The sequence below is a fragment of the Macaca thibetana genome, chromosome 13 (assembly GCF_024542745.1).
Source record: "Macaca thibetana thibetana isolate TM-01 chromosome 13, ASM2454274v1, whole genome shotgun sequence".
In the NCBI taxonomy this organism is placed as follows: domain Eukaryota; kingdom Metazoa; phylum Chordata; class Mammalia; order Primates; family Cercopithecidae; genus Macaca; species Macaca thibetana.
The window spans coordinates 88,429,687-88,442,269 of NC_065590.1; positions in this window are offsets into that span (position 1 = coordinate 88,429,687).

Genomic DNA, 12,583 nt, shown 5'->3' on the forward strand with positions numbered 1-12,583 from the left:
CTTCCTTTTTTTCTTCCTATAACATGGATGTGCCAGCAAGACTTCCAAGCTGCCACCTTGTGATCTTGAGGATGGATACCATGTGTTAAGGATAGTGCAGCAGAAACATGAAAGAAGTCTAGAACTTTGATGATAGCATGCATCAACCACACTCTCCCTGGACTGTCTCTTTCCTGATTTCTTTTACTCGAGAGAAAAGAAATGTCCTAATAGGCTTAAAACACTGTTATTTCACATCAATTTCATCAACAGTCAAACGCAATCTTTAATTCATATAGTCATCTCTATTGTATAATATGCTGTGATAGGAAGTGATATTTACTTTGCCAGGCCACATTTATGTAATAATTATTAAAAGCTCTTTGCTTCAAAAGCAAAGAAACGTTCATATGGAATGCAGTGCTTGGCACATGAAATGTGTGTGTGTGTGTGTGTGTGTGTGTATATATATATATATATATATTTTTTTTTTTTTTTTTTTTTTTTTTTTGAGATGGAGTCTCACTCTGCCACTCAGGCTGGAATGCAATGGTGTGATTTCAGCTCACTGCAACCTCTGCCTCCCGGGTTCAAGCGATTCTCCTGCCTCAGTCTCCTGACTAGCTGTGATTACAGGCATGGGCCACCATGCCTGGCTAATTTTTGTATTTTTTTTTAGTAGATATAGGGTTTCACTATGTTGGCCAGGCTGGTCGCAAATTGAAATGTGTTTTTAGAACACCATGTTGAATAAACAGAGTAGTAATATTTTACAGAAATAGATTTCCAAACCATCAGCTGTTGCATGAAAGCAGGGCCTCACTTGAGAGTTACTGAGTCCTAACTGGCAAGTACAACAAAGACAGCTTGCTTAGACATGACCAAGATTCTTTGGCTAGAGGTGAGGGTTGCCCATATTCTTCTGTGTTAGCCTCAGTCTCTCTACTACTTTGATCATCTTTAATTCTCTATCCATGCTACCTCTCTTCTAGCAAAAGGACAATCGCTGTGATAAAAATGTGTCAGAAATTTCAGGATTATTGAAAGTTTTTGGAAGTAAAAAATTTCAAAAATAAATTCTTTTGTTTTAGTTTTGCTTATTAAATGTCACAAAACCTTGATGATTATGGACCTATGTTCACATAAAGCAGACTAACCCCCTAAGAGTTTCTTTGCTTTCTTTGTCATTTGGTTCCAAATCACTAATTAACTATTATTGGTCTTTAGTTCCAACTGAATCTTTGTGAATGTCCTGGTGAATTTAACTCTGCTGACATGACCTCTGTGAATAAGGCAGAAGCCAGAATGGCGTCACACGCTGGGAGTGGAGGATCTTCTCAAGGACTTAAAAGGCAGAGATCCATTCAACCTCTGGATAGAAGGCATTCTCAGCAAAGGACTCTAGCTCAGCTCTATTTGACCAAAAGTAGGTGCTCTTATAGTTTGCAAATCTGTCATTTGTATGCTTCAAATTAGTATTCAGTGAACACCAGCTATTTGAGTGTATGCAGGTGGAAAACAAGTATGTTCCACTTAGACCCAAAGCCTGGGAGTACCTGGGGTTTGAACATCAGATAACACTTACGACCTCAGAATTGTAGGTGAGGAAGTAAGCGGAAAGGCAGTGGGATTATTTGCATTCTCTACCTATGAACTTTTACTTGTAAAGGTTCCTTCGTGGGTTCCCCTTCTACCCAAATTAGATTCAATCCAACAAACACTACTGGAGGCTCATTATTGAAAAATATTGTTCTAGGCTAGGTGCTATGGTTGTTATGAAACTAAATCAGACCTAGACCCTATCCATTCCTCAAAATGCACTTTAAATCCTACATCTTCAGTGAAGCCTTTTAAATACTACAAATCAAATGTAGCCATTCACTCCTCTAAACTATGATGCTCTAGTACTGTAATTCTAAAATTATAGAATCAACATGTTCTGCTCAAGGCACTTAATTTAATGCAATCCAATAGAACATTAGGCAACATTTATGTTCTAGGTCCTATGAAAAATTCTATGATAGAAAGGAAAATAAGACACAGTTCCTGCCCTCCAGGATCTATTAGTCTATTAGAAAAGAAAAATACATAAGCAATTGATTATAATCTTATGAAGTATCTCTTCCACTACTTAAGACAAATGACCTAGAAGAACGCACAAAAATATGACATCCATTGGCATTGAGTGTACAACACCCATCTCCCCCTTATTCTTTAATAACAGATCTCCAAATTTTTTCAGAGCAGTGATGTGTCCAGCCTTAAGTGATGGGTTATAATCTATTTTGACCAATTACAATAATCCTGTTTCCTTGTTTCCTAGCCTGCCTTCAAAGCCTTGTTATACAATTCACATTCAGTCAGTGAGCCTAAAGGGAAAGTCCGTGATTTTCAAAGACTTGGTTGGCGCAAGTCCTCTGCTCTTTCATCCTTTTCCAGCCTGAAGCACAAATACGATGTTTGCAGGTGCAGCAGCCCTGATGGAGACCTGAGAGCTGTAGCACGTTGTCTGAAATTCAACATCCATCAGCAGATGGCATAGGAGGTCCCTCCAAGGGTGATTAATTTCACCATTCCTCAATTGACTGTTTGTCCAGCATCATCCCAGCAGAGGAGGGTCTTCTCAAAATCATGCACACTGTTTCTTGATTTCTTTTAAAATCAAGCCCCTAAGCCTTTGTCTTTGTGGGGGACAGGAAAATCATAAAGAACTTGACCCTTGCAAGATTAGAGCACTGAGCTAAAGCCAGTGGTTACTCACCTCAGGCTTCTTGATTTATTAGAAAAATAACCCCTTTTGGTGTAAACCATTGCTGCTTACAGACTCTGTTACTTGCAGGATAAAACATTTCTAACTCATATCATGTGCCTAAATTATACTGTCTGAGGCGATCTGGGAAGAGGAGACTTGTTCAGCATCATGTTCAACAATTATTTACCACCTTAGTTGTCAATTATACGAATACTTAAGTGTATAAGCCTCAAGTGCATTCTGAAAATGAAGGAGAAATCATGCTTCTCTACATCCCTTGACACTGCCTAGGACAGTTCCCCCTTCATCATAAATTTATCATCTATGCATATTTCAGATTAGAAAAAGGAAAGGCAAGTAACCCAGATCACTGAGATTTCCTGTCCAGGCTCCAAAAGCGTTGAAGTTTTGCTTTGCCTGCCTTCTCCTCAGAACCAAGTGAGAAGTCTTACCTGTATATCCAGGCTGTGAGCCACCACAGTCCCCACATCCCAGTACCCTAAGGCTCCAGTGTGCAGAAAAGTATATGGCCAGCAGACAAGGAGAACCATGGCACTCAATATTTCCCACTAAGTTCATCAAGAATGAAAAATGGTAACTGCATTTAAAAATGTAGAGAATACAAAAAGCTGTGTTGAAGGATCCTGAACCTCATATTTCTCTCTAGTCATCGAGTTTTGTCCCATGGGCTCCCATTGTTGTTAAGACTAGCCATGTTCTGAGGAAATGGCACTTTGAGTTGAGCTTCAGTGAAGTCTGCACCAGCCTTCTGGTAGTTGGCAGGGATGTGTGCGGGAGTGTAGTTTGAAACATCTTTAAGAAGTTTGCCTTTGGTGGCAAGGCCATGCTTGGAAGTCCCCATTTGGCATATGTCAGTGTCTTGCTCTAACATGAACTTCAGGGAATCTGACAATGGTAAAAACAAAATTGGCCCCCAAGTCAAAGTTCATGATGTTGCACCCACTAGATACAGTAATTGTTGATTACCCAACCCAAAGACGCTTTTATATTTTTATTTTGCCCTTGATACTATCATGTGCATTTTACTACTTAACTCTGGGTAGGAATCTGGGAACCTTTTTTCTTCACCAACTTCAGCTACTTACTACCCACATGGTTTTGGGTTTAAAGTCCTCTAAAGCGTTAAAACTCACTAACTCTACCATATACATATCTATTATTTTATTTCGTTAAAAAATTCAGATGATTTGAACATGTTTAGTCTGCAGAAATGAAGACTAGAATAGGCATGGCAGCGTTTTTATTTTGTGTCAAGCCCTCAGATTAAGAAATTAGTTAGTGATGACAGAGGGAGAAGCAAAAGCTTTACATTTCTAAGTAAGGTAATAGCTATGTATGAGAAAATGACTTAAAAGGTTGCTAAGAGCAATGATAATTATACAAAACCCTTATATGGCCAATTCCATGATACATATAATACCAAAGACCATGTTTTTACTTGTCTTGTTTGGAGACAAGTTGTGATAGCAACCATAAGCGTATTGTCTACCATTTATTTTACACTTATTGTCTGCCAGATACTGATCTCTATGTTTCATGTACATTATATCTCCCCTCTGTGAAAGTTATATACTTTTGCCTTCATTTTAAGATTACAAAATTGAGACAACCTGCCTCCAGACCTCTAGATAGATGGATTTCAAAGCCAAGAATATTGGCCCCCAAACCCACCACTATGTGACACTGGCTTTCAAATAAAAAGGCACCGGGGAATATCAACCAGTTAAAGTACTCATTGAAGATGCACTCACCCTGCTTAGAAATTCAGGTCTTTAGGCACCAGAGGTGACTTTGTCAAAGACAGAGATGTGAGCTTCCTGAATATGTATGGAATCTGCTACCACAGGTCCCCATCTGGGCCCCAGAAGACATTTCTAACTTTCCTGCCTCATTCCCCTACCATCTTTATTGCCTTCTGTAAAAGAGTGAAACACATTTGTAAAGAAGAACTAGACCACTCAAATCATTTATCCTGTAAGCTCCAAGAGGGCAGGTACTTTATTTTATTCTTTACTGACTTTCCCATAATTGGATCAGTGCCAGGCTCAAACTAGGTATCCAAAAACTACAGCACTTCATGAATGAATCAATGAATGACTCTGACTCAGGTTCTGCGGTCAGTACACCTGAGCAGTCACATAGATCCCCTCCGTGGTTTTATGTTAATACTAGATAAAGAAACCAGAGCCTCTTTCTTCAACAGAACATCTTTTACTTCTGCTTTACAAATGACAGGGCCACAGCTCCTGACTGCAAAGTGAAAACAGATGTAAGATCGAAAGCTTTACATTCATAAGTAAGGTAATGGCTAAAAAATAGGAAATTACTTAAGGGGTTTCTAAGAGCAATAATACTTACAAAAATGCTTATATGGTCAATTCTATGATACAAGAAATACCAAGAACAACATTTTCAAGATGACTAGGAGTATCAGGTCCTACACGTCCTTTCAGAAGAGAGAAAGGATAGTTTAGGAATTAAAAGCATGGAGTTTGAAGCCACAATGTGCAACCATATCCTGGGATTTCAAGTACATTTTGAGTTTGATCATATGATCACTGCCTCATTTAATAAAGTATGTATTGCTATCTTGGCCTGTTTCTCTTAGCTCTATTCAATTTACCTTCAGAGAGCATAGGGTGAGTCTTCAAGCAGACCTCAGTTAAATTCATATTCCATTACCTAATGGGAGGGTTTTCTCATGTTTAAGATGGAGACAATATTACCAATTTCATATGATTAGAGGATCAAATGAAAGAGCCTATAGAACATGTTCGGGGTAGACAAGACATTCAATAGTATTAAATAGAAACCTTGTTATCAAACGCACTGAGCTCTGGATGTTTATGTATACTTAAATATTTTCTCTTGCTCATAATATACAGGCTTGGATTACAAAAATTAATTTTTAAAAAACTATTCTGAGTGATTTTAAATATTGTATAATGTCAACATGTACAAAATGTATATTATGTATACATATCTATATGAGTAAATATAGATATATGTAAATATGGGTGTGTATATACAGTTTTATATACATATACAGTGATTACATACAGCATATATAATGATTATAAACACTATATACAGTGATTCTATACATATGGACATATGTATGTATGTATGTAATAATATACAGTTCTCTATATCCCCTTCCTCAGTTCATAGTCCACTCTCTCCTAGGGATAACACTTTCAAACCTTGGAAATATTTCTTCAGGCATTTACCTCGTTTTTTTTTTTTTTTTTTATACTTTAAGTTCTAGGGTACATGTCACAACATGCAGGTTTGTTACATACGTATACATGTGCCATGTTGGTGTGCTGCACCCATTAACTCGTCATTTACATTAGGTATATCTCCTAATGCTATCCCTCCCTTCTCCCCCCTCCCCACAATAGGACCCAGTGTGTGATGATCCCTTTCCTGTGTCCAAGTGATCTCATTGTTCAGTTCCCACCTATGAGTGAGAACATGCGATATTTGGTTTTCTGTTCTTGCGATAGTTTGCTGAGAATGATGGTTTCTAGCTGCATCCATGTCCCTACAAAGGACACGGACTCATCCTTTTTTATGGCTGCATAGTATTCCATGGTGTATATGTGCCACATTTTCTTAATCCAGTCTGTCACTGATGGACATTTGGGTTGATTCCAAGTCTTTGCTATTGTGAATAGTGCCACAATAAACATATGTGTGCATGTGTCTTTATAGCAGCATGACTTATAATCCTTTGGGTATATCCCCACTAATGGGATGGCTGGGTCAAATGGTATTTCTAGTTCTAGATCCTTGAGGAATCGCCACACTGTTTTCCACAATGGTTGAACTAGTTGACAGTCCCACCAACAGTGTAAAAGTGTTCCTATTTCTCCACATCCTCTCCAGCACCTGTTGTTTCCTGACTTTTTAATGATTGCCATTCTAACTGGTGTGAGATGGTATCTCATTGTGGTTTTGATTTGTATTTCTCTGATGGCTAGTGATGATGAGCATTTTTTCATGTGTCTGTTGGCTGTGTGAATGTCTTCTTTTGAGAAATGTCTGTTCATACCCTTTGCCCACTTTTTGATGGGATTGTTTGTTTTTTTCTTGTAAATTTGATTGAGTTCTTTATAGGTTCTGGATATTAGCCCTTTGTCAGATGAGTAGATTGCAAAAATTTTCTCCCATTCTGTAGGTTGCCTGTTCACTCTGATGGTAGTTTCTTTTGCTGTGCAGAAGCTCTTTAGTTTAATTAGATCTCATTTGTCGATTTTGGCTTTTGTTGCCGTTGCTTTTGGTGTTTTAGACATGAAGTCCTTGCCCATACATATAATTGGTCTCTTGACTTATCTGTCTTAGATGTTATCCCCACATCCTTCTTTCGTGGTAGATGAGAATTTGCTCTCTCCTACTCCCACTTTCCCATCCTCATTTTCTTGTTAAATTGTAACCTTAAGGCTGTGCTTACCATCTTAAAGATTATCTCTTAAATCCCTGGCTCACTCACTGTCTGTAAATTCTTGCAGGCCTTATATTTAGCTAGTTTTATTCTGATAATTAATTGTGTTAAGTTACTTTGAATTAATTTAATTTCACATTGTGCCTGGTCACAGAGGGTCTAAATGGCATTGTACTTTGTAAAAACTAAATAAAACAATAATAGCATGAAGATATTTATCAACACATATATACCAAGTTAGTTTTTAGAACTATTTAGGGCTATGTTCCAGATGGATAAAGTCATTATTTACCTAGTGATTTTGGAAATGATTAAACTAACATATTTTCTTACCCATAACATCAAAAATCTAGCTAATAATAGAATGATTTTTTTAATCTCTTATTGTATCAATTATCCAGGTAAAGAAAATGTTCTAAGGTATTCACATAGATTTGAGTGTAGATTACTTGAAAGATGCTTTCATACAAGTTTTTTATTTAATAACACATCTTTTAATGTTAATGTTGTCATATCTCCTTAGGAGAAGAAGAACTGAAGGCAAAGAATGGATAATTAATTTCCTAAGGGCAGAGTAAATTTGAGACCTAGGATTTGGAAGGATTTCTGTTCCCAGGGCAAGTGCTTCATCTATACCATCACAGTGGACTTCTGTGGGTTCTGCTTAAAATCCCTAAGCTATTATGACAATATGACTCCAATGTGAGATAGTCCAGCTTACTCTACGGTGAGGGGGTGGGGTGAGTGTAGCAAGAAATGCTAACCAAAAGTGGTCATATTTTAGGGATCATGACAAGTCAATTTACCATATCTTCCCCAGTCACCACACAATTTTTTCTTATAGATAGATGGGACTCTATTGTCAAAATATTCTCCTAAAGTTATCACACTACCCACCCAACCTCACCATAAGTAAGTCCTTTTCATTTGGTTAAATCCATTCTGCTTCCCTTTCCTTAGGGGCAAAGGAAATGACAGGCCATATTATTTGTGTCAGAGCAGTACATTGACTATGTCATAAGCCTTCTACCTCTTCCAAGATAGGATGCTCATCCTTGTTCACATCATCTGGGAGTCCGTGACTATAGCCGCTCCCAGGACTGAGAATCCTTCGTGGTTTTGCTCCCAAGTGATGTTTCTTTGTGTTCTCTCACTGCCTGGATTCCATCATTTTGTCTGCCTCGACATTCCACCAGCAGTTCAATAAAATTTTACTGAACTGAACAATAAATTTTTACCAAGTTCCAAGCACTGTGCTAAACACTGAGAGGTAATATGATAGATGAGAAATAGATTTTTGATCTCAAGAAGCTTACAGTCAGATGATGGAGGAAAGTCTACAAATAGTCAATCCTAAGGTTTTATCCTGCAGTCTGGAACAGAAGTAAAGTGATGTCAAGTACTGCAGAGCAGGTGGGAACTGGCCATGCGGAGAAGCAAGGGGTGAGGATAGCATCTGAAGACAGAGACACTGATCACCATGGTCCAGAAGGAACTGTGTTGGCGCTGCCTAAAATGAGAGGTAGGGGGTTAGGGCAAGACTGGGACATGACAGGACCCATTTGCCTAGTGACTTACCCTACAGGTCATGAGAAACCATTGAAATGTTTCATCAGGGGAGAGGATTAGATTTGCACTCTAGAATGGCCACAAAGGAGGAATATATAAAAGACTGACTGAGTTTAAAAAGACCGGAATGAAATACAGAGACCAGCCCAGACACTGTTGTAGGCTTTTAAAGATCTGGCCTGGACTAGTGCAATAGCAGCGCAGAGTAAGAGAAATGTTTGGATTTGGGAGAGATCTAGAACAGTCTCAACGTCTCTGAATTCTTACCCATCGTTTTGAGGGCTACTCATAGTCTAGGACCTCTGTCCATACCTGCTGGTCGCTGCTGACCATGCCTAGTCCAGGCTTTGGGTGAATGGTCAATGTGTTCCCTAAAGGTTCCTAACAGTGGGACTCCAGGCACCCAACCTTGCTACTGCCCAGGCCATTTGGAGTCTAAATTGATCCTGAAGTTATTCTAAATTATGTCCACTGTTAGGTTTTCCTTCATTTTTTGTGGCACCAAATCACTTATTTGCAATACAAAAAAAATTTAAAATGATCTTAAAACCTAAGTGTTTTATTATGTTTGACCAAACTGTTTTGTCCACAGAGTTAAACCTGAATTAATGTGAGATAGTAAAGACTAAAATGTTCTGTCACAGAGATATTAATGCATTTGATTACAAAGTGCTGGCTTAGGCCCTTCTGGATGTAGATGCTTTGTATTACCATTCTGAAATCCAAACAATATGAGTCTGGCTTCCAGGGTTACTAATGGGTATTATTGGACTGTATCTAAATTTTCCTCATGTTTTTGATGCAGAATCAATGACTGCGACTTGTATTTTCAACATGTAATGATCTAATCGAGTCTCCCAGTTATTTTTATGAATCCAGTTATATATATACCATAGATCACCATTTTATGCACTTTTAAACTCATCAAGAAGCTCCACTGGGACAGCAGCTGCTCCATTTAAAATGCCCAGAAATATCTCTGCCAGTTGAAAAAAAAACTATGATTCAAAGACCTATTCAACCTTTTCACTGATATTTCAAAGCAGCAGTTTATTTAATTAAAAGGAAACATTTAAAAACTAATATTTTCTTGCAGTATCTTAGCAACAGGTGATTGAACCCATGCCTAGAACAAAGAGTTGAGATTTTTCCAAAAGGACCACATACTAGTGATATCTTCCTTTTAACAAATGGAATAAATATAATATTGTTTTGGACAAGCTGTACTGGATTGCATCATAATATGAAATCCCGACAACAAAGCCACAATAGGGGCAGCACATGCAGAGAGTAAAGATTGGGTCCTATAGATTCTTACAGCTTTTCAGCGAAAAAAGCATATGCCATGAGCTCCTTCGTGCCCTGGCTTCAACTCAAGTGTCTGAAGTGACAGTGATCAGCAAAGTTTATTCCTACAGTCCCCGGACATTCAAAACTCAATTGCACAGCAGAAAACTCCAAGGCAGTGAGCTCTGTCTCCACTCTTCTTAGCCTACCCTAAGCTGGAGGTTCACTTAGAATCAGTGATTCTTAATCTGTTTGAGAATTCAACATAAGCCTCACTGTAGAAAATTGCACCTTTAAGATGTACATGGAAAGTATTTTCATGATTTCTGAGGGATTTTAGTACTGAGTAAACCCAACGCTGATTTCCATAATTGTCCACAATTCCCTGATTATAAATCCCTCTGTTCTATATTAGCAGTCTCAGTGGAACCAGGAAGATGTGTGGTGACTGAGGTGCCTCGCTCTGAGGTTCTGTGCTCATGACAAACTGTAACTCATGCATTCATATGGGCAGAAAGTGGAGGGAGAATGTTAGAGTGTAAAGTCCCATTTATGTTAATTAAGGAGGAAGTGATTGTTTTCTTTTCTAATGTGGTTCTGCCATTGGGTATTTACAAACTGATTGGCAGATGAAGTGTTAACCACTAAAGAAAACCTCCTTTTAAAAATTATAAGCAAAACAACTTTTAATGTACTCTCAAGAATGTCTTCAGTAAAGGCCAGTTGTAACGCAGCTACATTTATAAGGAGTCCCAAGTATATGATAACAACCCATACATTTGCTGCAATAATGAGATTATGTATGTGAAATATCTAATGTAGCATGGTAATGTATCAGTGCCCAGCATGTTGTAGTAATCATTATTATAATTACTGGACAGTATTTATAATCTTACAGTGTGACACAATTGCTAGCATCATTCCTGACTCAATTTAGGTGAAGCCAAAAGAGACCACACAGTGAAATGGAGAACAATTTAAAATAGGTTTCAGGTCTGTTGGAATCTCTCCCTGAACCAGAGGAAATCTAGCTCTTTTTAATTTTTATAATCATTCATCCGGCAAATATTTACCATTTTCAGAGTTCTAATTTATGCCAGGCACTGTGCTAGGTGCCAGAGATTTAAAACTTAGTAAAATGTGGTCTCTGACTTCAAGAGATATGCAATCCAGAGGGAGACAGAGCTACATAAATACATAATTGCAATAGTGTATGGAAAGTGAAAGAACACAAGGGGGATCAATCTAATCTGAGTTGGCAAGGGAGGTACCAGCTCAGTTTGCCCAGAAACAGAGACTGAGGCCATTGTGACCCCAGAGAACCAGGACAGAGGAGAAATCAGGAGGAACAAATGCAAAGATGAGAGGGCTCACTACCAATGTGGCCAGTTTAGGGATAAATAGGAATGATTGTTCTTTTTCTCACATCATCTTGAGAGAAAATATTAACTACCTGTTCTCAGAATAATGAGCAGGATAAGGGAAGGCGGAATAATTTTTCCACTGGCTTTTTTCTGTCCTCTGTCTCTCACTGGTAAAAATCCATTAACTCATGGCTTCCTTGGACTAGAGACCCCGGGTCCAGTCAACCTCTCTCTGTTAGCTGGTGTCGTGCACAACACTCCTCAAATTATAGTGGAGACCAGCAGTGGCAAAACTGACACCATAACTGTGGAACCAGCTCAAACTCTTGCCCAGATCTTTAGTCTAGAAAGAACACATGGCCAAGATCCAGAGGGAAGGATAGGTATAGCTGCATGGATTCGGGGTAGTTCAGTAATTGCATCTAGGACAAAGAGGAAAGAAATTGCCTCTTAGAGACCATCAGAAGTTGCCAGGCATCAGGATTTGAGGTGGAACAGAGTATTTCATAGAAGAAAATTTCATGCTTTAACAAAGGTTGAGGTGAACAGAGCTCTAACCACAAGCACTGAGTGGACAGCATATGAATCTCAGAGGGAGGGAAGCTCATAGCTGGAGAGAACAGGTTGCCCCCTCCAGCAACTGTATCTGTGGGAAAGGACAGGAACAACCAGAGGACCCACAGGCATATCCTCCTGTAGAAGCACTCTGCATCCAAAGTACATACTTTTCCTCTGGGGATGCAGAGAACCCTTCCTCCCCTTTCAATTCCACCCCTGCCTGTTCTTGCATGCATGCATTCACTCCTCAGGCATCTATTCAGCTCTACCCACCAGGTGCCATCATAGGCATCTGGGACACAGAGTGAATAGGTCACCCCTGAGGTCCACACATCTAGACTGTGACAGGCGCATAACAGTGCCTGGTGGTCAAGAAGCCAGCAAAAATGTAAATGATGGGGGCACAGAAGAGGGGTAAATTATTTGTCTAAGGGGGTTAAAAATATGCTCGTCACATCAGAAAGGAGGTGCCCCATAATCTGAGCCTTGAGCACAAAGGCTCAGTTTATCCTGCAGGGAGAAAAAAGCAAAGTATCCCCATCAGTGAGGCAGCACGTGGAAAACAGAAATGGGAGAGGCCGGGCTCCATGCAGAGGTGGGTTTGGG